Raw genomic sequence first — 24,207 nt, forward strand, 5'->3', positions numbered from 1 at the left:
GCATTACAAAGTGTTGTGTTGACAAGCAAATACACCTGTACATGAAAATACCTTGTTCCCATAGAGCGTGAACCTGCCTTTCTCCTTCCTACGTACTATGTCACTGCGATTTGAAGAAAAACACTTATTGGATAGCACTTCATGCTAAGTTACCAGGGAACAGGACAAGTTTGGGTTGGTTTCATGTGTATCTGTTATCTTGGGTAACTGAGGATGTTTAGATTTAAGACTGACAGCACAAAACCGGATGACACAGGAATACTTGAAGAATATGTCTGAGGTACCCGAGCATTTCTTGGCTGGTCAATAAAATCAAAATCAATAGCAACTCAGGAAGCGTGCAGTGGATTTCATCCCATTTGAGCACTATGCACTTTGAAGGTGATTTCCACATTCACCAGGAATGGCAAAGAACTTGACAGGCCCAGAAGGAGCTCTCCGTGTTCTTAGTTCATCTTAAAGCACATTTTCTGAACCCCGCTTCTGCAAGTGTTTGCGTTCAGCTACCAAAGGTTTCTTACTATTTTCTCTAAGCCTTATTCGGTGAAAGGCAAACACCCCACAGTTCTCTCTTTATAGGGTTTATATGGCAATATCATGTTCATCAAGAACAAGCCAAACTTGTACAAAATCTCCGTACAACCCCAAAGGTGCTTCAGCATCACTTGACCTGGTGAGGAGACTCAGGAGATGGAAACCAAGAAGACCACCACCTTTTGGCTTCAAAAAGTGGTGTTTCTCATGGCAACCTTCCCCCTTCCCTCCACTTAGGATGCATCACATCCCTCACCTTGACAAAACACCCAGAATTGACGGTATTAAGGAGGTATTTCAACCTGCAGCAGAGCTTTGCTCTTCACCTTTACCTAGTTAATACTTCTGAAGTGCTTTGAGAACCTGGGACAAAAAAATACAACATGAAGCTTAGCCTAATTCCACACAGGCCTGTTGTATGTGGCCTCTTAACGAGTATAATTGATAGAATTCCACTAACATAAATGCATTCCAACTATCCCTGCCCCCCAAAAAGGAATCAATTGAGGGAAAATGGTCCATGACAGGAAAGAAAGAGAGATCGATTAAATATTTAAAGTGTTACTGTAAATGAACAAGACGCACAAGCCAGGTCAGTAATGAGCTTCCCTCTAAGCCACTGGGAACTTACATTAATGCTGCACTTGACTCCTTCAGGTCTCTCCCAAGTGCCAGCAAAACTCTCACAAGTTGCCAAGCAGACACATCGTGTAAAGTGGTGTGTTTGCCTGCGTGCACGTGTGTGTGCACACAAGATGGAGAGAAAGAGATTTAACTGCCTCTGTATTTCCATTGCAGTAAAATAGGAAAAGACAAGAACCCAACAAAAAAAGTTTCTTTTGGATCTTGGACAGACTTCTAGCAACGAGACCATCGGGTTCCTGTAAAAGATTCCAATTCTGGTAAAGAAATTTCACGAAGCATAGAATAAATGGCTCATGTAGGCTTTGCCTCCTTAACATTTGGAACGAAGAAATGTTGGAATTAACATTCATTTCATCTTATTTTTCTGAAGAAATTCCTTACATTACATGTATAAAATGTGTTCTGCACTCGGTATAGCCCAGCTGCAGAGGAAAAGTCACAGCAAATACAGAACACCCTGCCGTATTACAGGTGACTAACACAATTGCCATGGCTACTGTGACATTTAAGTTCAATTCACGCTATTAGATGAGGAGTTGAGTCCCTGAATATTCAGCATAAATAAGCAGACATAATGCTTACATCTGACAGACTGCCACGATGCATCACTTTAAGCAACATTAGTGTCCATGAGAGTTTCCCTAGATTGGACAGAGTTAACAGCCCTTCTTAATTTTCTAAATATTCTTAACTGAACAGCTCTGTTGTGGCTTTTTATACTAGAAAAACTTAAGCATTTGATTTAGTGTCAGATGGGAAACTACTTGTGATAAAAGTAAGGATTCTAATTAGCACAAGGACTCTGGCTGAAGGAAAGATGGCAGAAAATCACCCTATATCAGAGTGAGATTATACTGGAGGAAGATTAAAAGTAGAGTTCTTCAAGGAACATCCTAAGGACAAATCCTCTTTCATATCTTCATTCACTCCTTTGACACAGAACAGAAGAAATGAGTTGATGAAATATGCTCATGCCAACAAAGCCAGAAGCCACCATAGTATTACATGGTTTGCATAGATTTTTTAGTTCACCCTACTGTCCCACAATAGGAGCAGACACATGTCCAGCTTTTCTGATGCATATTTGCCCAACTTTTTCTAATCTCCAGTCATTCTTATTCCTATCCTCTACATCGCCACCAGCTGATCTATGCTTTTGTTGACAGGCATCACCCAGAACCACGCATGGCAAACCAGCTATAGTTTGGTGACAGCTGAATAAAGCAGGATTACTAAATACAGCTTGCAGGCTAATCTCATAAATATATATCCCATGATGTATTTCCACATTTTTCCCTGAATGAGGCATTGGTGGGTCCCATTCACCATACTCATCCTAAATCTATTCCTACAAAATAGCCTCCTAGCCTTGCTGCTTTCCACTCCAGACACATGCAGTTAACTCCACTTGCCTAAACCAGTGCACTGTGTAATTCCATTCAAAGCATCTTTCTATTTTGACGTGAAATAAATGTCAAAACTATTCTTAAGTTCTCTGACTACAGATTTCCAGCAAATTTCATACAGATTTCACAGTAGCTTCATGTAGACCTTGTAGCCTTGACTTCCTTACAAGAACGTCATGAGGGACAGTGTCAAAAGCTTTCTTGCACAAAGACACATGACACCTACTACTGCTCTGTCCACAAGGCTTTTTATCCTGTCACAGAAGGAAATTAGATTACTTTGATGTCATTTGTTCTTGACAAGTCCACGTTCACTGTTACTCAGCTCCTTGTTACCTTCTGGGTGCTTGCAAAAGCTGTGACTATTTGTTCCAGTATATTTCTAGGAATTAACCTGGAGTGGCTGATTTCTGCATAGCCTGGTCCTCCTTTCCCTTTTTGTATTAAACAGGCACAGAACCTGCCTTTTTCCAGTCCCCCAGTACCTCACCTGTTTCCTGCGAGCTCCAGCCTAACTGTAAGTGCTTACAGCTCTGAGATCAATACAAAGAGAATTGGAATAACATAGAAAAACAATCGATTGATCTTGAAAAATGAGGCACTTGGAAAATGGATTGAAATGGAAGACTTAAAATCCAGATATAAAAAGCAAGTTTTTCTGCTGGGAAAAAAAAAAAAAAAAAAAAAAAAAAAAAAAAAAAAAAAAGCTTACAGGGAAAGAACCCTTTGTTTGTTAGCATTTGTTATGATGACTGAAGTTATCACAACTTCCTTTGCTATCAGCCACATCTGCTCTAAGGGGATTAAGCACCATCTCTTTCAAATTTTCTCATTAGTTTACACAAACATGTTAGGCTCAAGAATATTGTTCTCAACCTATACTTATCTTTAAGCATACTTTCTATCCAAAGAACCCTATCAGCTCCTGAAGGATGGTTTTCTTCAGTTATATCCACAGAGATAATAAAACATGACGTGGCTACAGCCACACAAGTAAATTAACCTGTGCCAGGGCATGGGCAGAGGACCTTGATCATGAGCACAGCTAAACCCGTGTAACAGCCCATCGCATACTTTTATGCCACACCAACAAACACACTTGTCCATGCTTTCTAAGAGAGCGTGGGCCAGCGACCATTCCCAAAAGGCAGTTTGCAAGTGGCTACCTTGCTTCAGAAAGTAAAAGACTTACAGGGATGAGGCCGGACTCTGCCATGCCACCTTTACTCTGTTGACACGATGCACCTAGCAATGTCAAGTGCAATCCAGGGATGAAACCATTCAAGATATTTGCAGGAGAGACAGACGTAGGTTAATCATTGCCTCCCGTGACAAGGCACACCATAGCAACCTGCCAGTGTGCCCATCTACAGTATTTCCCATGTGGTTTATTCACATTTCAAAACTTTCATACAGTGTAACTTCAGAGACTATTTTGGGGCATCTCTCATGGTGTAGCATATTGGCACCATGTTTCTTTTGTTGTTTGTTTTTGGTTTTGTTTATTTGTTTGTTTTCACTTGTACCTTACCAAGTGGCCTAAAACATTATTACATTAATTTATCTGTGCTGATGACATGAGCTTGAGTAAGCAATCTGAAGTCATTTTTCATTTGGATGAAACTTTGGCTCTGCTATTTACATACATCGCCTACTATTAAATAATATTTGCAGCTAAAGCCTACAAAATGATGTTTTCTACCTCCATGATGTCTTTCTGCCTCTGTAAGTCTTACGAGCTCATCTTCTCTGTTAAGGTGTGTTAGTGAACCACAGCAAACGTAGGCCCACCTCCAAGTGCCTCCTGGCTGGCTCATCAGGATCCTGGGATAAAACTTTTTTGATAAAAGGCTATCAAAACAAGCCTAGCTATCAAGCCAGCTAGATCTCGCTGAGGACTTTGCATGCACGGCCTCCTGACACAGCCCCTCTCCCCCTGCCTTTGGCAGCAGTGTTATACTTCTCTCCAGGCCTTCTTGTCCCATCTTGTTCCCTCTCCATTGCTCCTTTCAAGTGTTTGTGTTGTACCAGGAAACTGCAGCTTTACTTTTGTCCTGGCTGTCAATGTGGTATACAGCACCCTACCGTGGATTTGGACATGAGGACGTGTTAGTAAAAATGGCAAGACAGATGAGAAGCTCACTCAAACACCCAGTGTAAGCACATCTCTAACCCTCCTGGGTTTCAATCTCCCAGTCTTCCATGATGGGTTTTGTACTGCCGTGATTTTGTAGTGGTTGGCATAAAGATTTATTCCAATAGGCAGTGACTGACAGCTTTCTTCTAAAAAACTGGTACCATCTGGCAACGAAGAATTGCCATCCCATGTTATCCGAGTCCTCTAAAGCATTTTTGTACAGTGTCCAAGGCCAATGAGAAACCAGCAGATGTGGACAGAGTTTCTGAGCGAATCTGAATCAGATGTGGCTAAACTGGCCAGGAAGAAATGTAGGAAGCAAATTAAAAAAGATATAAAATCTTTAATTCTCATATAGATGAAGTTAGGAAATAGCCTCCCAATGGAAATAGCTAAGAGAAAAACCCCACTAGCTGTTAAATGGGACTTGACTCATTTATGGAAGGGGTTCAAATAAATTGTTGTCCAGGGGAGCAAGGAAGCAGATTAGATGACCTAGGGGACCCTTTTCAGACCCAGGTTTCTCTTCCCTTTAAACCATGTGCATGAACAATGCCGTGCTCGTTTCTGAAAGGAAAACATGTTTTTCTGTAGCTTTGACATGCACACAGGACTCTTCTTTTCCCATCTGCAGCAGTTCAGAGAGCTATTCAATGTGTTAAATGCTGCTAAACTATGTCACCTATGGCATTTTTCTGCTTTCCAGTAGATGAAAAGGCTTCTGTTCAAAAAGAAAACTGCAATATGTGCTGCATGAAATGCCAGCTGGGGGTGGAAGAAGAGAATGTAGTGATGGCAGATACTTGATTTAGCTCTGCATCAATAAAACATCCAGATTTATAAGAGCGAATGTGATGGAAAATGTCTTAATGGAACTACATTTGTAAGAGTACATTGGTCCACTCACCTGTAATTATTTCAAGAATGCCCTGCTGCTTTCCTTGCGAGACCAGCAAATTTTACGTGGCAGTCTCAGTCTTTCTTATTTAGCCACTAGTTAAAGGGACAGGAAGTTCTTACGTCAGATACATGCAGCAGCTCTTCAACAGACTAATGACTCCTTGAACAGACACGTTGTGAAGCACCATGTATTAATACTTAAGCTCTGTGAATGCATGAGGTGTTTCTGAACTGTCATAGTAAAAAAAAAAAAAAAAAAAAAAAAAGCATTTTGCATTTACAAGAAAGGAGTGATGTTTACAGTGCTGGATAGCGTATATTCTTACAAAACAAAGAATAGAGGGCCAAGTCTTGAATTCAGACTTAGATCTCACCCATTCAAAGCTGTCACTGAAATCAGCACGCCAAATAACAAACTTAATGGTTTTCAGGCAAACTTCCATTGGTTTCAATTAGGAAATTCTGGATAAGACCCATACTGTTTGGCACAATGACCACTTTGCTACAGTAAAAGCTTGTCAAGATCTGAGTGAGGACTTCAGTAGCTGGCCCTATTAGCTGGGTCAAATTTCCAAAATCTACTCATACTTCTGGTTTCATCTCATTCATGCAGTTGTACTGAAGCTAACGGGAACACTTTTTTTCCAGGCTCAGCACACAGAAAGAAATGGATTGCTTTCAGCTGGTATTTGACTATTTGTTCGTGGGCTCTTAATCAATAGCAAATATCATCGGGTCATTTGAACAGCCTCAGTGCACCCTGTCAGTAGTGTGGATCAATGACACATTTGATGACACAATGACTTTGCATGTATGCAAAGATTGTTTCTCTCCACCACAGTATCTCAGCAAAAACACTTTTTAACTTATGATTTGCTGGAAGTAACTGAGCCTCAGTACCCTTGGAAAGTGAAGCGTCGTATGAAATACCACATTACTTAAAAAATAAAAATGTCTAAAACAAGCTGAGGTGCTAACACCAGCTGAACGAAGGAGCAGCTGCTGCTGCAATGGGCAGTCCTGATGGACCTCTCCCCATCCTTCCTGGCTGGTGCTTGTGCACCTCTTACCTTTTACCCCATGTCTGGGGAACTGCATCACTAGAACCTAACCCACAAAAAGTACATTTTCTGATAGTTTAGTTCTTTGAAGTGGCTCGACACAGTCTCACATGAGTGCTGGTGAAAAAGAAGTGGTGGAAATGCACAGCAGAAGAGAGGAGAAGTTGGGATCATCTCTTTCTATAGCAGGTGGTTGTGCAATTTGCATGACTGCAATGTGTAACTGCACCTGAAGCTTCTGTTCCTTCTCCTCCTCCTTTCTGCACCACACCTCAGATGTAAGGCCTTTGTTGTCAGCCAAGTTATTTTAGTGCAAACTAGGAGAGAAGGGAAAACAAGCCTGGTGTCCTACATAGCGGACTGCTGGCACTCAGAGATACTACCAAAGAGTTCTGACACAGAGCCTCAACGTTGCACATCCCCAAAATTTCTTCTCCAAGTTCACATCACATGGCAGCTTTTTGACCTTAGTGTTTGTTCTTATGGAAATAATTTACTAACAGTGGGGTGTTTCATTTCATTCTCACTCTAGTTTTGTTTTTTTCACCTGATTATAGTCTAGCCTCTCAACCAGCCTTTAAAGGTTTGTGGCAGCAAAGTAAACCTAAAGCCTGCCTTTTTCCTCTGCTGGCCACAGCCACATCAAAGCAGGATTGAGGGCAAACAATCGTCCTCCAGTGTGTCCAATCTTCCCTATGGCATCTAAATCTCTCCTGCTCCCAAACCGTCACTGCGAGGTCTTTGAAACCCTGCTGAGGAGTGGCACCAGGCTCTAGGTCCTCAGATCATGGAGATGCCTGACCTTTAGCAGAAGCCCTGAACCCCAGATGTCCCAGCACAAGCAGAAAGCCACCAGACCAAGCCCCTCAGTGCCTGGGATTTGCCAGTGAGCAAGTATCTCTTTATCTTCACTTAGCCTGAATGAGAGCTCTCCAAGATGTTCTGGTCAACCAGGTGGGTCCTCAAAGCCTGTCCCACTGTGCTTCAAAACTGTTGGGGTCAATGGGTTCCTCACTCCTTGACTCTGCTCCAAATCTCTAATAGAGGACCTTTTCTCTGTTGGAAAGCAGGTGATGCATTTCTCAGGGCTGCTTTTCTTCTCCAAGGTGTGGCAAGAGCACATTTCGTGACTCACCTCCTGACAGAGTAGGATATGTGATGACAAGCCAAATGTCACGACCTTTCAGCACCTGGAGCTCATCCTTTTCCTCCTAATATCCACAGGAAAGGCAGGATGGGCAGCTGGGGCATGCAGCCTCCCTTCCTATCCTGGAGATCTCACCTCCTGCTCCAGTCACGTTATCCCCATGCCCATCTATTGCCTGGTGGTCTCTGACCACAGCAAAAAATATCGACCCACGCTTTTTCCACATCACATCATGTTTAGATGAATATCTTTCCTCCTGCCATGTGAAACAGAGCACCAGGAAGACTGTAACAAAGCCCACATCCTCCAAAAGGAATTAAAATGCCAGTAAAGCAGCTGTGGCCTCCAGTGGATGACAGTCATGGACACTAGGTGAGGATCCATGCTAGATGGGTGCCTGGATTCAAGAGCTGGTCTGACTTTTGGTCAGCCCCAACACATCTGGTCCTGCATTTTTACACAGTTTGTACAATTTTCAGCCTTCCACAACAAATCGGGTGAATGGAAATTGGACACTTGATGGTTGAAAGTCTTTTGCAGCCCCCTGCCCACAGAACCTGATTCTGATCTGATTCCTCCTTGGTTTAGCTCTGCCTCTATAAACAGCATCCTTCCAGGTTTGCATAGGTAGAAAAACCCAGGAACCATGAAAATGCTTTAAATATGTGTTAAAAAACATTTGTGCTTATTCCAGTTTCCTTCTTTCCTGACCTATCCAGATATTTTATTGATCTGATAAGAATTATAGGGAACAGTCTTGGGAGACAGATGCAAATATGTTTTTGTGGGTGTGTGCTTTTGTGCAAATTTCAAAGCAATATATGCCTTACATCTGGTGAAGTTCCCCAGGAATCATCTCTCACACATATTTTGCCTACAGCCAAAGCACTTCAGTCTCTTGGTCAGTCCTGTTTGGTGAGAAAAGGTTGGTACTCTGACAGCTTCTTCATGGGTGCTTGGTATGCAAAGACCTGGGGGCAAGGAAAAAGCCCTGGTTCTGTGAGAGCACGAGGATGGGAGCATGGTTTACCTATTCAGAAGGGAACAGAGCTGCCACTATAGTTCGTGGTCCCCTCTTTGTCTCCAAGGTTAAGCAGGGAGCCCTTCTATAGCACAGAAGAGAGTTCACAGCCCCAAATCAGCTTTCCAAGCCTGCCAGCAAGCACAGGGCGACGGACACCGGCAGCGACAGCCACGTCGTTGTTTGCAGCAACACCTCAGTTCCCCACCCCTGCCAAGTGCTGCGCGTGGATTCAGGATGTTGTTCTTTACTGCGGGTCTCCCATCTGCACGGCTGTGCAGACTTGTGACTTTTACACCTGAGGTGCTGGAGCTGGGAGACGGTGGCACAGCCAGCACCGAAAATGAAAGAGCAGGCGGGTGACACTCCACCCAGGTGCCTGCTGCGAAGTCACTTTTTTTTTTTTTTTTCCTTAAAAAAGCTAAAATAAGAAACATTTGCAGTGTGTCTCAGCGAGATCTCTGGGAATAATACCCACCGAGCCCCTTCCCACTACTGTTTGCAAAGTCTCTGCCTAGCCTTTTGTTTGGAAATCTGTTCCTAAGCAGCTTTACCTCATTTCAGATGGCTTACATTAACCGAGCGCCAACCTCCCCAGCAGCAAAGTTATAAATACATTCTAGGTCGCTTCCCCAGACCATGTTTTCCTCCCCAGTCCTAACCAGTTGCTCTGTGTAACAGCATGTTGCAGAGCAGCAAAACAGCCTTGGCCTCTTTTTGTTTCCAATCAGAGCAACTCTCTCAATTTCCTATTTAGCTCATGTCTGCCAAAAAAGCAGCACGTACGCTGATACTGGGTAGAATAATACATGGCCCAATTTACTAATATGATATTATAAATTAGAATTATAAATGCGGATCACAGCTGATGTCACTTCAATTCATGTTGTGCAGATATCATCAAAACAATGCATCTTCCGTGAAATAATTCAATATCCTCAAGTAGCAGGAAAGGGACTATTTGCTCATAATATGCACCTCTCCTTTATTTTAATATAACATTAAATATGCACAGTTAAGCACTCAAAAGTCAGGAAATGAGAAATGCAGGGCTCATAGAGCTTTAACTCTGCCTCCTTGAGGATATTAATTATGTTGTCATCTTTTATCAGATCATTGCATACTGTTTCTTAAATATTCTTTTTCTGCAACCTTTCACACATCTATACATCCTCGAACAGTCCGGGATCACGCTGCCAGAGACCACAGCAATTTATAATAATGAGAGCCCAGATTGAGGGATTCATGTTTAAATTCTGCCTTTGACTTCCCGGAGTTAAAATGTGCAACTCAAAATGTTAAGACACAGCTTGCACTTCACTTTTGTTCATCTCGAGGTGGAAGCAGCGCGCCCTGTGCTGCAATCTGTTCCTGTCTGATCCGAAAGCCTCAGGTGCGGTGACTCTCTCTGCTCACACTTGCTGATCCCTTGCTTGGACACCAGGCAGAAATTTTGGGTAGCGCTTCTGCATAGTCACAGCCCTGATGCTGTAGATCAGAAAGCTGTGAAGGCATCAGGTTCTTTTTTTCAGGAGGCTCCCTGCATGTGGGGGAACAGGCTGAACATTATGGGTGAGTTGTACTGAAAATGGGAGTTTTTAAAGAAAAGTCAGTTTCAGATTTCCCTCAAAACACTAGAAGTAGTCACCAGTTATCTCAGCATCACCTAAATGTAAATGTAGCTATGCCTTCAGCTGGTCTTCCACTGTTACAGGGGTGGGATAAGGCAGCAAAAAGGGTGCTTTTAAGTCACTGGACTCTTTAAACCCTCTTCTCAGCAATATTTTAGTGACCATTCTCCAACCTCTTTTTACTTCTGTGCTGTTTGGCTCCCAGCATGAGGCAAAATGACTTCTTATTTCATGTGGGTTGACCTTTTTCTGCTAGGAAAAATAATATGGCTGAAGACATGCCTCTGAGCATACTCACACTGCATCCAAAGTGTCCTGCAATAACACTCCCAGTAACATCTGCAAGACCATGTTCCCCAGCCACTCAAATGAAGACAATTTTAGGGTGCTTGTCAGAGGGCAGGAGGAGCTCCCTGAAAGCATTCCCCAGAGAATTCACCCAGACCATGCTGTTGCCTGGACTCCACCTGTAATGTCCAGGCTACCCTAGAGTAGCAGATTGGGTTGGGTTTGGGAAGTCCTGAGAAGTCCTCAGTCTTCTCTGGCTGCTCACAAACAAGTCTATAGGTTATGGATCTGATAGCTTGCACATTGAGGACACTCATAGCTCTGAAAGCTGCCTCCAGAAGAGACAAAAAGTGCCACACAGGGCACCTCAGACTTGGGTTGGCCTTCTCTTGCTGCTGGCAGGCCCCGGATCTGATGGGGCTGATCCATCAGCTAAGGGAAGACCTCAAACCCAGTTAGATCTGTCCACAAGCTCAGTTAGATTCATCACCTAACAAGATGGCTCTCCCCGACAGAAATATCCACTGACTGCCAGCCTCTCCTACTGACTATTGACTTGTCTTCACTATTTTTTCCCCTTTTCTCTGGTTCCCCTACAAAAACAATCCTGCCAACCCAGTGGAAGAGCTTTCCCACTCCCTAATTATCACTAGCAGAGCAGAACATCAAGATAACAGCCCAACTGGAGGCCACCCTACATGTCACCCTACATATGACAGCCTCCAGATCCTACCTGTGACACCCAAATACGATGTTCTCTGTGACGTGCACCTGGCAGCACCACGTGCAGCAGGAGCTAGGCTGGAAGCACCCTTGGAAGGAGTTTGTGGCGATAGATCACGTCTGCACGAGTGCTTTAGCTGTGGTGTAGCACAGGCAGGACTGAGGATCCAGTCTTTGGGTCTGCAGTATGAACGCAGAGGTGCCCCTGGCTGACACCTTCCCATGGACAATCCCTACAAGCTCATGAAAAAAGCAGCACATATCTTTCCCCAAAGCCACCGCTGACTGCTGCTGAGCCTAATACCGGCCAGCCCTATTAGTAGAAACAGATTTTCACTTTCTAGAGCAAAGATGATGATGAATCTGAATCCACAGACAAGGCAACCTTTAGAGAACAGCAATTATAAGTAAGCACTTTCCTGTTTGCTAATAGCACATACTCATAATGAACCTCACTCTATGAGATTAATATGCCAGAGGCATGTGTCTGTCAGACTCAGTACTAAGTAACAGTGAAAGCACTTAGCTAGTCAAGAAATAAAGGTACTGCATGAAAGCTTTTCAGTTCAGAAATATTATATATATAGTAACAAGTGTTAACAAGCAACAAGCAAAGAACAAAGGCGAGGAAGATGAAGGGAGAAGAAGACATGCTGGCGAACAAAAGGCAAGAAATGTACAGCATAATCAAAAGAATGGGAAAGGAGTAGAGAAAAACATAGTCTAGTCCTAACACACCAATTTAAATAAATGGCCCAGATTTCTACCAGTAAACACCATGATCCTGGAGGCCAGCTGGTCCAGCTACATGTGCAGACCTTCCGGGGAGAGTACTCATTGCCTTCAGCCAAAACGGTGTGGAAGACCTCAGGAGTTTGCTTTTCTTAGGGTTTCTGGTATAGATAGAGCCAGAGAGCCCAGCTGGGTAAGGCAGACCCTATAAAGGAGGTACAAGGGGCACAGGGTGGCATGGGGGTGCAGGTATCTGTATGTTCTGTGCCTCGCTGCACTACAAAGTTATTCCTTTTCTCATAGCTTTCCCTGTGGATAATCCTTCAAGAGCAAAGGGGACCAGATACTACAGCATCCATCAAGAAGAAATTCATTTTTCAAATGAGAAAAAGGAAAAGAAGGGAACAAGAAGCAGCCTGTTCCCACTTCGATTTTTTTCTTCTCATTTATTTAATCCCTTCTTTGTCCTCAGCAGCCTCACAGAAGAAAGCCAGAGAATGCCAACCCAGAGCCCAGTGTCTTGGCCCTGGAGATGGCTAAAAGCCGGTCCTCTGGCAGGTGCAGAAAAAGCAAAAGGATGCACAATGCACCCACCCACTGACCTGAGTCCTTTCCCAAAAGGCCAGTGTTACCCCGAGAGTTACGGGGCTTTTTCTGACTCTACGGATTTTCTTACATAAATTGACCTGATCCTGCAAGCCTTAATTATTTATTTATTTGTTTCTATTATTTTTGGTCTTTCTGTATAACTCTTCTTACAGAGAAGATGATTAAGAGATGTGCTGCTAATTCTCCTTTCTTATTAAAGAGGGGATAAAATCTGCTCCTTTAATTCCTCGTTTGTCGGTGCTGCTCCAGGCCATCAGAGAAAGAAGCAAACCCCCCAATACCAGCACCACACCATGTACAGCCACCAGAACTGCAACCAGAGCCAGAAATAAAGGTCACCAAAGCACCCCATTGTTCTCCCTGTGACCCTAAAAATGTGCAACCCTAAAAATGCTCAACCCCTGTACCCAACACCATGCATTGAAACTGGTCCTTGGTGTTGCTGAGACAGCCTTTGGTAGCAAAACGTGCAAGATTCAGGACTGCCAGCTGCAGGTTAAAATAACCACAGAAGGATCAGCACAGTGACTAGGTAGTAGAGATGGATGAAGAATATCTTGGTCTTTATTGAGGGAGGCAGAAGGACGATCCTTCAACAGACTGGGTAAGGAGAGAGCAATATGGTCTCGGCAGCCCTGTGGGAAGCCAGTAAATAGGAGGGACAGGACATTTCAGGTGATTCCTCACTCTGCTGCTGAACTCCTCCAAACCTGAGTACAGTAGAGCTTTCGGCTGAAGCAAATGCCCCAAATTACCTATTATTAGTGCTCTCTTGACTACCGTTTGAGAAGTTAATCGGTGCTTCTGCACACGCAGCAGTTTTAGCAGTTTAAACGCAGTGGCATTCAGCTGAGATCCCTCCGTCAACAGAAAATTAACCAAAGCAGAGAAAGAGTGGCAACCCTAAATCACCCACTGTGGCTGGGGATTTCAGCACGTATCAGACACGGCAGCTGCCAAAAAAAAAAAAAAAAAAAAAAAAAAAAAAGAGCTGGACGGCAGTACAGTTGTTTTTAGGATGAAGTCATAATTTCATTCGGTAATGGTACAAGTTGCTTCTCACTGTGCACCATTAGGAACATCTTGTCTACATCCTCAGACTGTGCTTCCATACAGACGTGGAAAGGACTGTGTGCCCGATGGGTACAGAAGGGGCTGTCTTCAGGAAAGTCACGTAACTTACAGTCTTTGCAAATTAAATATTAATCCTTAACTTCTACCTCCTTTTTGTTTTCCAATGACTTCTCAAGGCCTGATCCCATTCCCACTGACTTCCGTAGAAGCTGAACTGCTCCCTACAGAGGATCTCTGCAGGGATGGCAAAATTAATCCATCTTTTTTATTTATTGTTTCTCAACTTGCTCTCTCTTCATTGAATATTTAGGGAATATACCACATGGAGAAAACAGCAGCTTCCCACCCTCATGCTGAACTTTGAGGTGTCGTTAAGAATTACACCCAAATCCATGTCAGCCTCAAACCCTGACAAATAGCTACGGTTTATATTTTGTAAATTATAAATGAGGAAGACTGCTTGCATGGTTGTAGGAATAGTTGGCAGCATCCAGCCACCAGGTGAGGTCAAAAGCAGCTAGATGCTCCTAATATTGCTCCCCAAAGAAGCAGCAGCACAGCCTGTGCACATTTTGTGCTCCTTCAGGGGTGGGCTGGATGCCATTACATGTAAGGTGCCTTGTCGTATGGTTGATTTTAAGTAAGTGGAGATATATGCATAAGATTAACTGCATTACAGCAAGCTTTCAGGGAGTTTCAAATCACCATGACAACCCTGTTTTTACATGCAGGATGGTTTTATATATATAGCAGCAAGGGTGTGCATGGCTCTTGTCAGGATAATGAGGATTGATGGGTCTCTGCCCCAAGGATCGTACAAACGGAGCAGGGCACAACAGGGCAGAGCAAGAACATAAAGGACAGCTACGAGGGAGAGTGGAAAACAGACCACAAATATTTTCTGCAATGATTTAAAAATTCAGCCAGATGAAACCACAGCACACAGTTGTGATTTCTTATCTCTTACCAGGAAAAATAGTAGAAAAAAAAACAACACCCTCTCCCTTCCTCCAAATAATGTTGATCGATGCCATTTGCCTCCCCCAAGCCCCGCATACGCAGCTGAGTCTTGCAGCATGTCCTCAAGATGGCAAATTCCCAACAGCAAGGTTTAGTTGGAGATTTCAAAAGCAATGGGACTGCATTGCCCGTAGCTTTCTTCCAAGGGACCCAAGGGACAGACAGACGAGGAGCACCATTGCCCTCCACCCTGGGTATGCAGCATGGGTAGCAGAGGTTCTCTCCCAGGCAGGGAAAACCCAGGCCATTTCAATAATTTATACAGGAGCTCAGCTGAATGAATCGGATACGAAATTGTCACCGTCTGTTGAACAAACTGTGTTGAACTGTTGAACAAAGGGATATTTTCGCATCTGGCAATACACAACAGAGGCCCCATACGAGCATCTGTGCAAAGCTGGGATTTGTAATTGGGTTTCATAGCAAGCATTTCTTCTGCTATTTCACAGCTCAAAGTACATCTATTACCCAGCCGAACTTCAACCAAAACACTATTCTCGCTAATACTATGTGGAAAGGTAATCTAATAATATATTTTCTTCCTGCAAAGGATTATTACAAGAAACCCCCTTCTGTCAGGGAAATCACGGTCTTTGTGCTCACCAATCTCTACATTTCACAAAATGCACCTGAGACTGCTCCGTGGCCCGGAGGCCAGATGTTATGACACAGCTCACATCCATCCTATTAACTTCTCCCAGGCCCTGAAGACAGGTTTCCACGTGCACATTACATGCTGGGAATGGTTCCTGGCCTGTGTTAGTGTGTACACCATGGCCAAAGATCGCCAGGGCCAGTACGAGCCCCACGTGTGCCAAGGAGGTGCCAACAAGTGACCAGTGTGGACAAAGGAGGTTCTGCACCTGCAAACATTGCACAGCACTATTTAACACACAGCACGAGCTGTGGGCTGTGTTTTATGCATTAATTTACACTGGGCTTATTTTATACTCTTCATAACCCAATGATTTCTGGATATTAGAAATAACAACATCTTAATTCCTTTGTACAATGTCTTTCCTGAGTGCTATTTATTCTACTAATGTGTTAAACTATTGAAACGTTTCCACACTAGGGGGAAAAAAAATGGGAGTAAGTCTATTTAAAAACTTTGCTATTTCTTTTACCTGTACACACGGATCTGTTCTGCTTTTCATTTCCATGTACATAGCTCAGTATCCAGGCAGTTTTCCTTCCCATCTGCCATCAGGAGCCGTGTTTCAGAGAATGATTGCAGTTTAAGATGGCTGCTCTCACAGAAAGAAAAACGCATACTGTGTCCTACCCTTCTATTTGGACTTTCTACATCCTTTTCCTTTCATCTGAAAGCACAGTCCTTCGTTTTCAAAGGATGCGATTGCCCTTTATTTGTGAGCAGAGGCAGAGCTATGAAAGGAGTATGCTCCAGCTCCACCAGAACTCATTTTTGGCTGAAGGAACTACAAAGAGAAACTCAAAAGATCTGCGTTACTTACAGACTAACTGGTCTTAACATCTTGGGAATACTTGTGTCCCTGCTTATCTTCTGCAAGAGAAAAGGAGAAAGCTTTTATTCATTCCCCTCTGAGGTCCCTGTCGACAAATACAGAGACATCTGCAAAACCGCACGCCTTCGTCTCTACTTTCTGTGACTGCTGTAAAACATCAGACTGCAAAGGGCTCTGTAAAGTTCACAGCCAGGTCTGCCCAGCCCTCAGACCCGATAATACGCACCGTACTGAACTTAATATATTTTACTGCACTGCAGGTGCAGGCTGAAAAGGCAGAGCGATTCAAAATGCACGTCCAACGTTGCAACATGGAATCAGCTCCTGAGAGACGGAGAAAGTCTTCAAAATAGCTCCTTGATTCATTAGGAACAACAGCAAGGTTGACACAACCCCCACATTTCATCCCACCCATAGCTTCATTACCAAGAGTACAGAGATGCAGGCTCTGAGGAACTGGATTCCTTCCCCCACCTTCCTTCTCCACAAAGCCTCTTGCTGGATTTTATCTGTAACTTCAGCAACAGCTTGAATTACCTTGTAACTTGACAAGGTGATTTATCATAGCTTGTTGCATTTTTCTCAGAACATCCCAAGCAGATGATATTATGATAAAAAGGGGAAAAAATAAGATGTAGTCATTGTACATGACAAAAGCTCATTATTAGGGCACCACAAAAAGAAAAAAAAAAAAAAAAAAGATGATTTGGGGCAGATAATGACATCCGGTGCTGTAGGCATATAAAAATAAAAAGAAAAAAGAAAAAAAAAGAAAAAAAAAGAAAAAAAAGAGAGAGAGAGAGAGAGAGAGAAAATAAAACAGACAAGTGGATAAGCAGAATATTATAAAAAAGGGGACTGGAAAGGACCTCTAACCCATCTTTCGGCCTGAAGGCAGGCTCAGCTCTGCCTATGTCAATCCCGACAGATGTTTGTAAGTGATCGTCCACAGTAATAATAATGCACTGCACTAAGTAATCATTTGCAGAAACATCAGTAGAATTATGAAAAGCCACACACTGTGCTATAACTGCTGATTAAACTAAATTTAAGGAGGGAGAAACAGCTTGCCATATTGCAAAGGAATAAAAACCCCTTGGTGAAACAGAAAGAGCTGACTACATACATTCGGCGGGCTTGGGAGGGGACTAGGAAAGAAGGTACTTGCTTTCTCTCCAAAAGTGTCTCTGCATTGGAATATTATTCTCTTCTGAGCTTGTTTTGAGACAGCATATGCTCATTACATCAACTAGCAGCAATACTTAGGAGATAATAATACTGAATAACTGGGTCTTACACACAAAATTAAAATATTTTCCTTTTTTACACGTCCCTCTAGAAGAGCTCCAAATACCACACAGAGATACAAGAATTCTGGAAATGTATTTAGCACCATGGAAGTTGGGAGGGAAAGGTGGATTTGAGCTGAGGTCTCAATGGGTTGACTTATTTATTTCATGTATCAGTGTGAAAGCAAGTTCCAGCTTTATCCATCAGATCAGACACAGAACACAATGGTCTTCATATTATGACCCTGACGGATAGCTTGAGTCTATCTTTTATGAAAGGCTGGAAAATTATAGAGCTACATCTGAAGAAGCACTTTAAAACTTGTAAAGTAGAAGTGTGGGTAAGTGACCTACAATACACAGTCTTCTTTTAAATCACTGTTCACTAGGGAGAGAAAAATAGCTCTTTTCTTGAACCAGTGATGGGCCAGAATGAAAGACATCCAACACACTGCTCCCCACCCTAATGGAAAAGCATGGCACTTGTAGATTAAACTCACCCTGTGTCAGGACCAAAATGCCACCTGAGCTCAGCTTCAGACTTCCATGATGTCTGCCTCGCACCACAGCAAGACAATCACAACATCACTGATGAGACTGACTTGGGACTGCTGCATAAACTACATCCTCCTTTTAATGCTGGCATAATTCACTGACGCCAGTGCAGTGCCACAAAAATGAAAAAAGGGGCCCCGAAATATATATAATACATGACTAACAGCATCTCTGCCAGGCAAAGGTTGGCCTGCTCTGCTATACTGGAGTGCAGGTAACAAATATGAGGGAGAACAAATTTGATAGTTCTTAACTTATTTAGACTATATCCTTCTAGATGAGTAGGACATGACCAGACACCAATTTAAACAGAAGACTTTCACCCCAAGTCCTCAATATTATTACCCATTTTAAGTCATATAGCTTGCTTCCTGGCTTTCTACGTCAACTCATTCCTGTAACATTTGACCAAACCTACATTCCCATGCTGTCTTTGACCTGCCAGTTCTCATTTGGAAATAATTCAAAGGTTTCCAGGTTGGCTGGCCTATTTCTGCACTTGTAGGCAGCTACTTGACAACATCAATGTTTGTCTTCCATCCCTTGCTGCAGGTACGAAGCCACGAACGTTTCCTGCAGTCAGAGTTGTCAGCGGGTCTCCAGGCAGCTCTGCTGCAGAGAAAACAGTTTTCTGTGATTTGAGTCAGCAAAGAGCTGTGGTACACCCATACAGCGAGTGCTACATCCTAGTCACTACAAGAAGACGTGAAGACTCTGTAACAGGTTCTTAGGAACACAGAAATGTAGGCAGGAGACATTTCTTGCCCTACATCTATCAAACACTTCTACAGGAGTGTTGGGTTAATACAGAATATATGTGAATATTTTCCTCCTGCATTTTATTTATCTGGCCCTAAGCCACATACTTTGGAGCACTTCTGTAAGGAGTAAAGGACTGGTCTCTGGGTTAGAGATGAATTGCCACAGCCCTGTTTATGTACATAAAAATAATAATTAAAAAAAAAACAAACAGGAGGCCATATCCAAACTTCAGTGTGGTACCTAGCATGTGCTGGCTCTCAGACCACATCTGGGGATGGCAGTGAGAACACCAGTTAATCTGGCCAAAACTGTGTCAGAGACTCTACCGAAAACCCTGGGCCAACATCTGAGCCCATGCCCTGGCTGAGTTTAGTGAACTAATATAGATGTCATTCATTAGGCAACAGCTAAAGCTTCCTAAAATGCCATGGGTTTGTGGAAGTCAGCTCTGCCAGCATGTGCTCGCTGGGGCTGATTCACAAACGGGCTCAGCTCATCGCAGCTGGACGTCGGTGATCCTTCCCAGTGGTCAGCTCAGCTCATCTGGGTCTTCATGTCCGTTTTATTGGAAGGGGATTGCCAGGATGAGCTGCATATGCTATGCATAATTAAAGCTTTTTTTCTTCAATTAAACCCTTTGTCTTTGTCTAATAGGGCAGAATCTGGTCAAATCTGAGTATAATGCAGAGCGATGCATCTGCAAAAGGCTGGTACCATTCCTGTGCAAGAGTAGCTCTTGTGCCTTTGCATCTTTTTTTTTATTACTCAGGTGTTCAGCTAGGGGTGAGACACAGACTGCACTCCACGCAGAGATGCCTCACTTTTGTCTTTCTCCATCCTTATTTTCTTTAACTCTGAAAGAGATGTTGGGCAGCTAAAAGCACTTGATTCCTTTCACACAGAAAATATCATATCGTTGACTACAGGGTACTGGGCACTCCCTAAGGCTCGTGTCCTCAGGCCTTGCTCCGCTGTTTATCTGTAGGTTGCTCAGGTCCTTACCACTGTTAATAGAAATGGAATCAAAATGTCTTAATTACAGAATGTGCCTGAGTTAAAACGCCAAAGCCATGAACAAAACCGGTTTAGGAAAAGCCAGAGGGAACTGTGTCCTTTAATCAGCTGGTTTATTAATAATGTAATAAATTCTCTCAAAGTCCTCTCAGGGCTCAGGACTCTTTGATAGAAGATTTTGCTAGAGGGGTGTGAAAGGATCTTGTGCTCAGCGAGCCAAATTATGCTTTGGGCACTAGCTGGACTGTAATGAAAAAACATTTAAAACGAGGCTTTGTGTCGTCTTAAGGTTGGAGATGTTTAAGCCAAACATGAAAAAATAATTGCAAAAAAACCCATGTGAAATAAAAACATAAACTAAATGCACCACAGGGTCTAGATTTTTCTTTTGGCCCACTTTCAGGTCAGCATACTTTCAGAGATGCTCATCAAGTACTTCTGATCAACCCTAATTAAAATGAGATTGGGATGCGGCCATCTGTAAATCTGTTTCGTCAAGATCATGCAGGAATGGGAAAGGAAAAAAAATATGAAGAAAGCACTTATCTGAAAGCTTACTATATATACACCTATTTATCAAAAGGTTTTCTATAGCAACCATCAACACAGGGTTTTTAGAGCGATAGCATCACTGTACGTAAGTGCTAGAATTCATTGTATTTTCTTGGGAAAAATATGAATTTTGTCTGAAAATAAAATCCTTAGTGGGAAAGCTGCATTTTATTGAAATAATCTGGCTTTTCTTAGAAATCATTAGTTTTAAACTCCATTTTATGGTTCTTGTAGTCTCGTCTATACATCAGAATAATGTTCACCTTTGTCTAGCTCTTTTTTCCCACTTTTTCCTCCTTCACCATCCAAAATAATGTCAAGGAAATAAAAGATGACAGTGAAACACTGAAAAAGTAGCAAAGAACTACATCTTTTTTATTGCATTTCAGGGCAAAATGAGGAAAAAAAAGAAGGTAAAGGCATGATGAAATGTAGAAAATGGCTTTGTGAATGTTTTAATGGAAAAATTAGCAATTCAATTTCATTTCTGTAAAAACATAAATTTAAAATGCTAACATTTTCAGAACTTCCTCCTCCTTCCCCTTCCTCCCCCAATAGATCAACTAAGGACTCGTGGATTAAAAAGATTTATATTACAGAATATACTGAATATGCAGAGAATGTAAATATATACACTGAATGTTCCTTACCATCTCTGATTATTTCTGATCATCCCCAGGTTTCTGGCTGAGAATTGTCTCTTTCTATTGTTAGGCTAATGAATTTACTTCACTTCAGAAATTTAATGGCCTTGAAAGTGTGGCAGAATCTCTTGATAGCAGGTGCCCTGGCTTTTCAAGGAAAGGATGGTGCGAGCCATCTCCAAGCATACCAGGAAATTTATTCAAATTGAAACAACAACAAAAACAGGAAAAATCACTCAAAAACAAGCCTTTACAAGAGGAGTGTTCTGATCAGCTAAGCCTAAGGCTTAGCCACGACGTACGTCTTATCCTGACAAACAAGTCCCTGGACCAAAAGCTGTGGCTGTCCCATACAAGGCATGGACAATAAATGGGGAGCAAGTTAAGAGTTACTGAGATATGCAATTTTCACAATGGCAGACACACATTTTGTAAGAAACATTCTGCACAGAGCAATGTTTCACAAGTTTTCTTACAATTACTTACACACTTTTAAATTATACAATAGAAAATCACACATACTTACTACAGCCTTCCTCTCCTATCCATAAGTGACCAAAAAAGCACAAGCTTCTAGAACAGTTTTATGTGAGCGCTAATTATTGGCTTTCCTTTATAAAACAGGAGAGCCAAAAGAAACAGTATTTACTATGAAAACTTAAATGAAGATGATTGAATCGTGTTCAGTTACTACATACTGAAGGGATATGCCATACTTCTATTGATGAACTATTATAGAAGGAGGAATTTGCATTTTATAAAGCAGGTTTTCCAGAAGAATATCTGTTCTCCTGTTAAAAATGTCAAACAAATCCACCATCTGCCCTAATAAACTGCCTTGAGGGCCATCAGGATGAAAAGGGGCTTGGGGCACACAAGTTGGGGCTAAGAACTGGGTTCTTCCTAATGTGAGATCTTACCTAAGGAGGGCATACAGAAGATGAAACAAGACTCCTTTCTAGGTGCAAAGTGGAAGGATGGGAGGCAAAAGATGGGAAATTCCATTTAGACCTAGGGAAAGCATTTTCACCATGAGGGTGGCCAGGAGATGAAAAAGGGTGCCAGAGAGGCTGTGGACCACCCATCCTTGGAGACACTCCAAATTCAATGGGACACAGCTGTAAGCAACCTGATCTACGCCAGACCTGTTCTGAGACCTCCAGAGGTTCCTTCAAGTCTAAATTATTCCACGTTTCTGCAATCCTAATGTTTAACTGTCTTCACTGTCAGGAAATACGATGTTAGATTTTGCCCAGTGGGGACTGCCAGCCATTGTCTCTTCCCATCTCTTTGTCAAAAGGCTGAAGTGTTCCTTATATGAGCTCTTTCCCATGTTTAAGCATTTAAGACTAATGGCAAAATGACCTCTTCCTTCATCTGTCCTTTTTTGTAAGTAGAAATGTTGAGCATCAAAACCTTTGGTTTACAACCGGTGGTTATTTTCTGGTTCTCTCTAACAAACCATTGCCATCATTTTCATACTCAAATGGAATCAGTACTGAAGAGCAGATATCGCTGTTTTAAAATCACATGCAAAGATCAGATCTTTTACCTGTTTCTACTCAAAACACCACTCACACTGTGCCCATTACCTTCATGTAAGATGTAAAGTAGCAGTTTGCTATTCTAAAGCGTATTTTGTTAGCTCTTGGCCATTTTTCCAGGAAATTGTCTCTATAACCTTCCTTCTTCATGAATGAATACCTATGCAAGCTTTGTCTCAGCAAACTTTACATGACAACAACCCCATTCATACAGAGAAGGTCAAGCTCTGTCAGGTATAAATAGCACAGAACCTTTTGGAACCACTGTGGCTGCAAACCGAGGTAGAATTCAGCCCACAGCCCTTGCTTTCAGTACGAGTCGAGCATTTTCTGAATTCCATCCTGCCCACAGACAGCAGGCTATGCAGTACGCAGTCTCTACGAGCATGTATTTCTCAGAGGGAGATAAACCAAGATGGCTTTTCTAAGGCTTCAGAACATTCTTTTCTACACATAGCAGAGATGCTGTCTAGGGTGAGAAAGGTAAGCAAGTTTGCATCAGAAATAAAAATATACGTGGGGAAAGTTCTAGAGCTGGCTCCCAGGAAAGAGTGCTTTCTCTGGGAAGAAGTGATGAGTCAAAAAGGAGTCTGCTCCCCTCGGAAGGCACAAGGACCAGAGGACCTCCCGGGGCTCCCGATCCATACCTGTCTTTCCCTTAACCACTTGCACTGGGCTGCTCTGGGAAGGAGGTGTTGAGACCTCCAACTGATGGACCATTACAGCTCTGTGGCCACAGCCTGGGCTCAGCTCAGATAGAAACCTTTGCCCAACCAATTGACTCATGCAAAGACAGGTGCACGTAGGTTTTCAGGTGGCTGTGGAAGTCACGGCGCAGGTCATCTCATCTGTGCTTGTTTCAGGTCTCTGTTCAGCTTTTTGTCCTTCGGTGATCCTTTCTCAATCATTTTTATGAACATTTCTACTGACTGCTGCTCAGTAATGTCATTGGTCTACGTCTAATTCTGACCTCCATAGCTTCACTGTTCCTCTGCCCAAGTATTTTCTATTTTAGTCTTATAAATGGGCAATATAAAGACCTTGAATTAATTCTGATGGACTTTTTTATTTTTGCTCACAAAATGGAGGAGTCCATTTATAACAGGATAGAAATGATCTTCTTAATAATTATATCCTTTGCAGCACTTCCTTCAAAAATGATATAATTCAGATGACAACACAGTCTGCAAGTCTTTCATGAATTAACTTGGGCACAACACCAAGCACAGTACGTTTGCTCACTCTGCCTTTTTCTTTAGTAAAGTGTGTTTTTCATTCCATCCACCTACCATTCCTGTGTTTCCTTGGTTTCCTATAAATAAACAGTACGGGGATTATGGACACTAATATTTATATCTCAAATATTTTTGTTTATACATTTATTGGGGCTTTAAATGCTTGAAGATATTTAAAGAACTGAAAAAAAGTACGT

The 24,207-nt window shown here is 42.5% G+C and overlaps 1 protein-coding gene across 10 annotated transcripts in view; it reads right to left on the bottom strand.

The window, feature by feature from the left end:
- Positions 1-24,207, bottom strand: part of MSRA (methionine sulfoxide reductase A) — a 271,927-nt gene that overhangs the window by 19,625 nt on the left and 228,095 nt on the right. The gene's annotated exons all lie outside the window — the stretch shown is intronic.

This window comes from Aythya ferina (assembly GCF_964211825.1).
Source record: "Aythya ferina genome assembly, chromosome: 3".
NCBI lineage: Eukaryota > Metazoa > Chordata > Aves > Anseriformes > Anatidae > Aythya > Aythya ferina.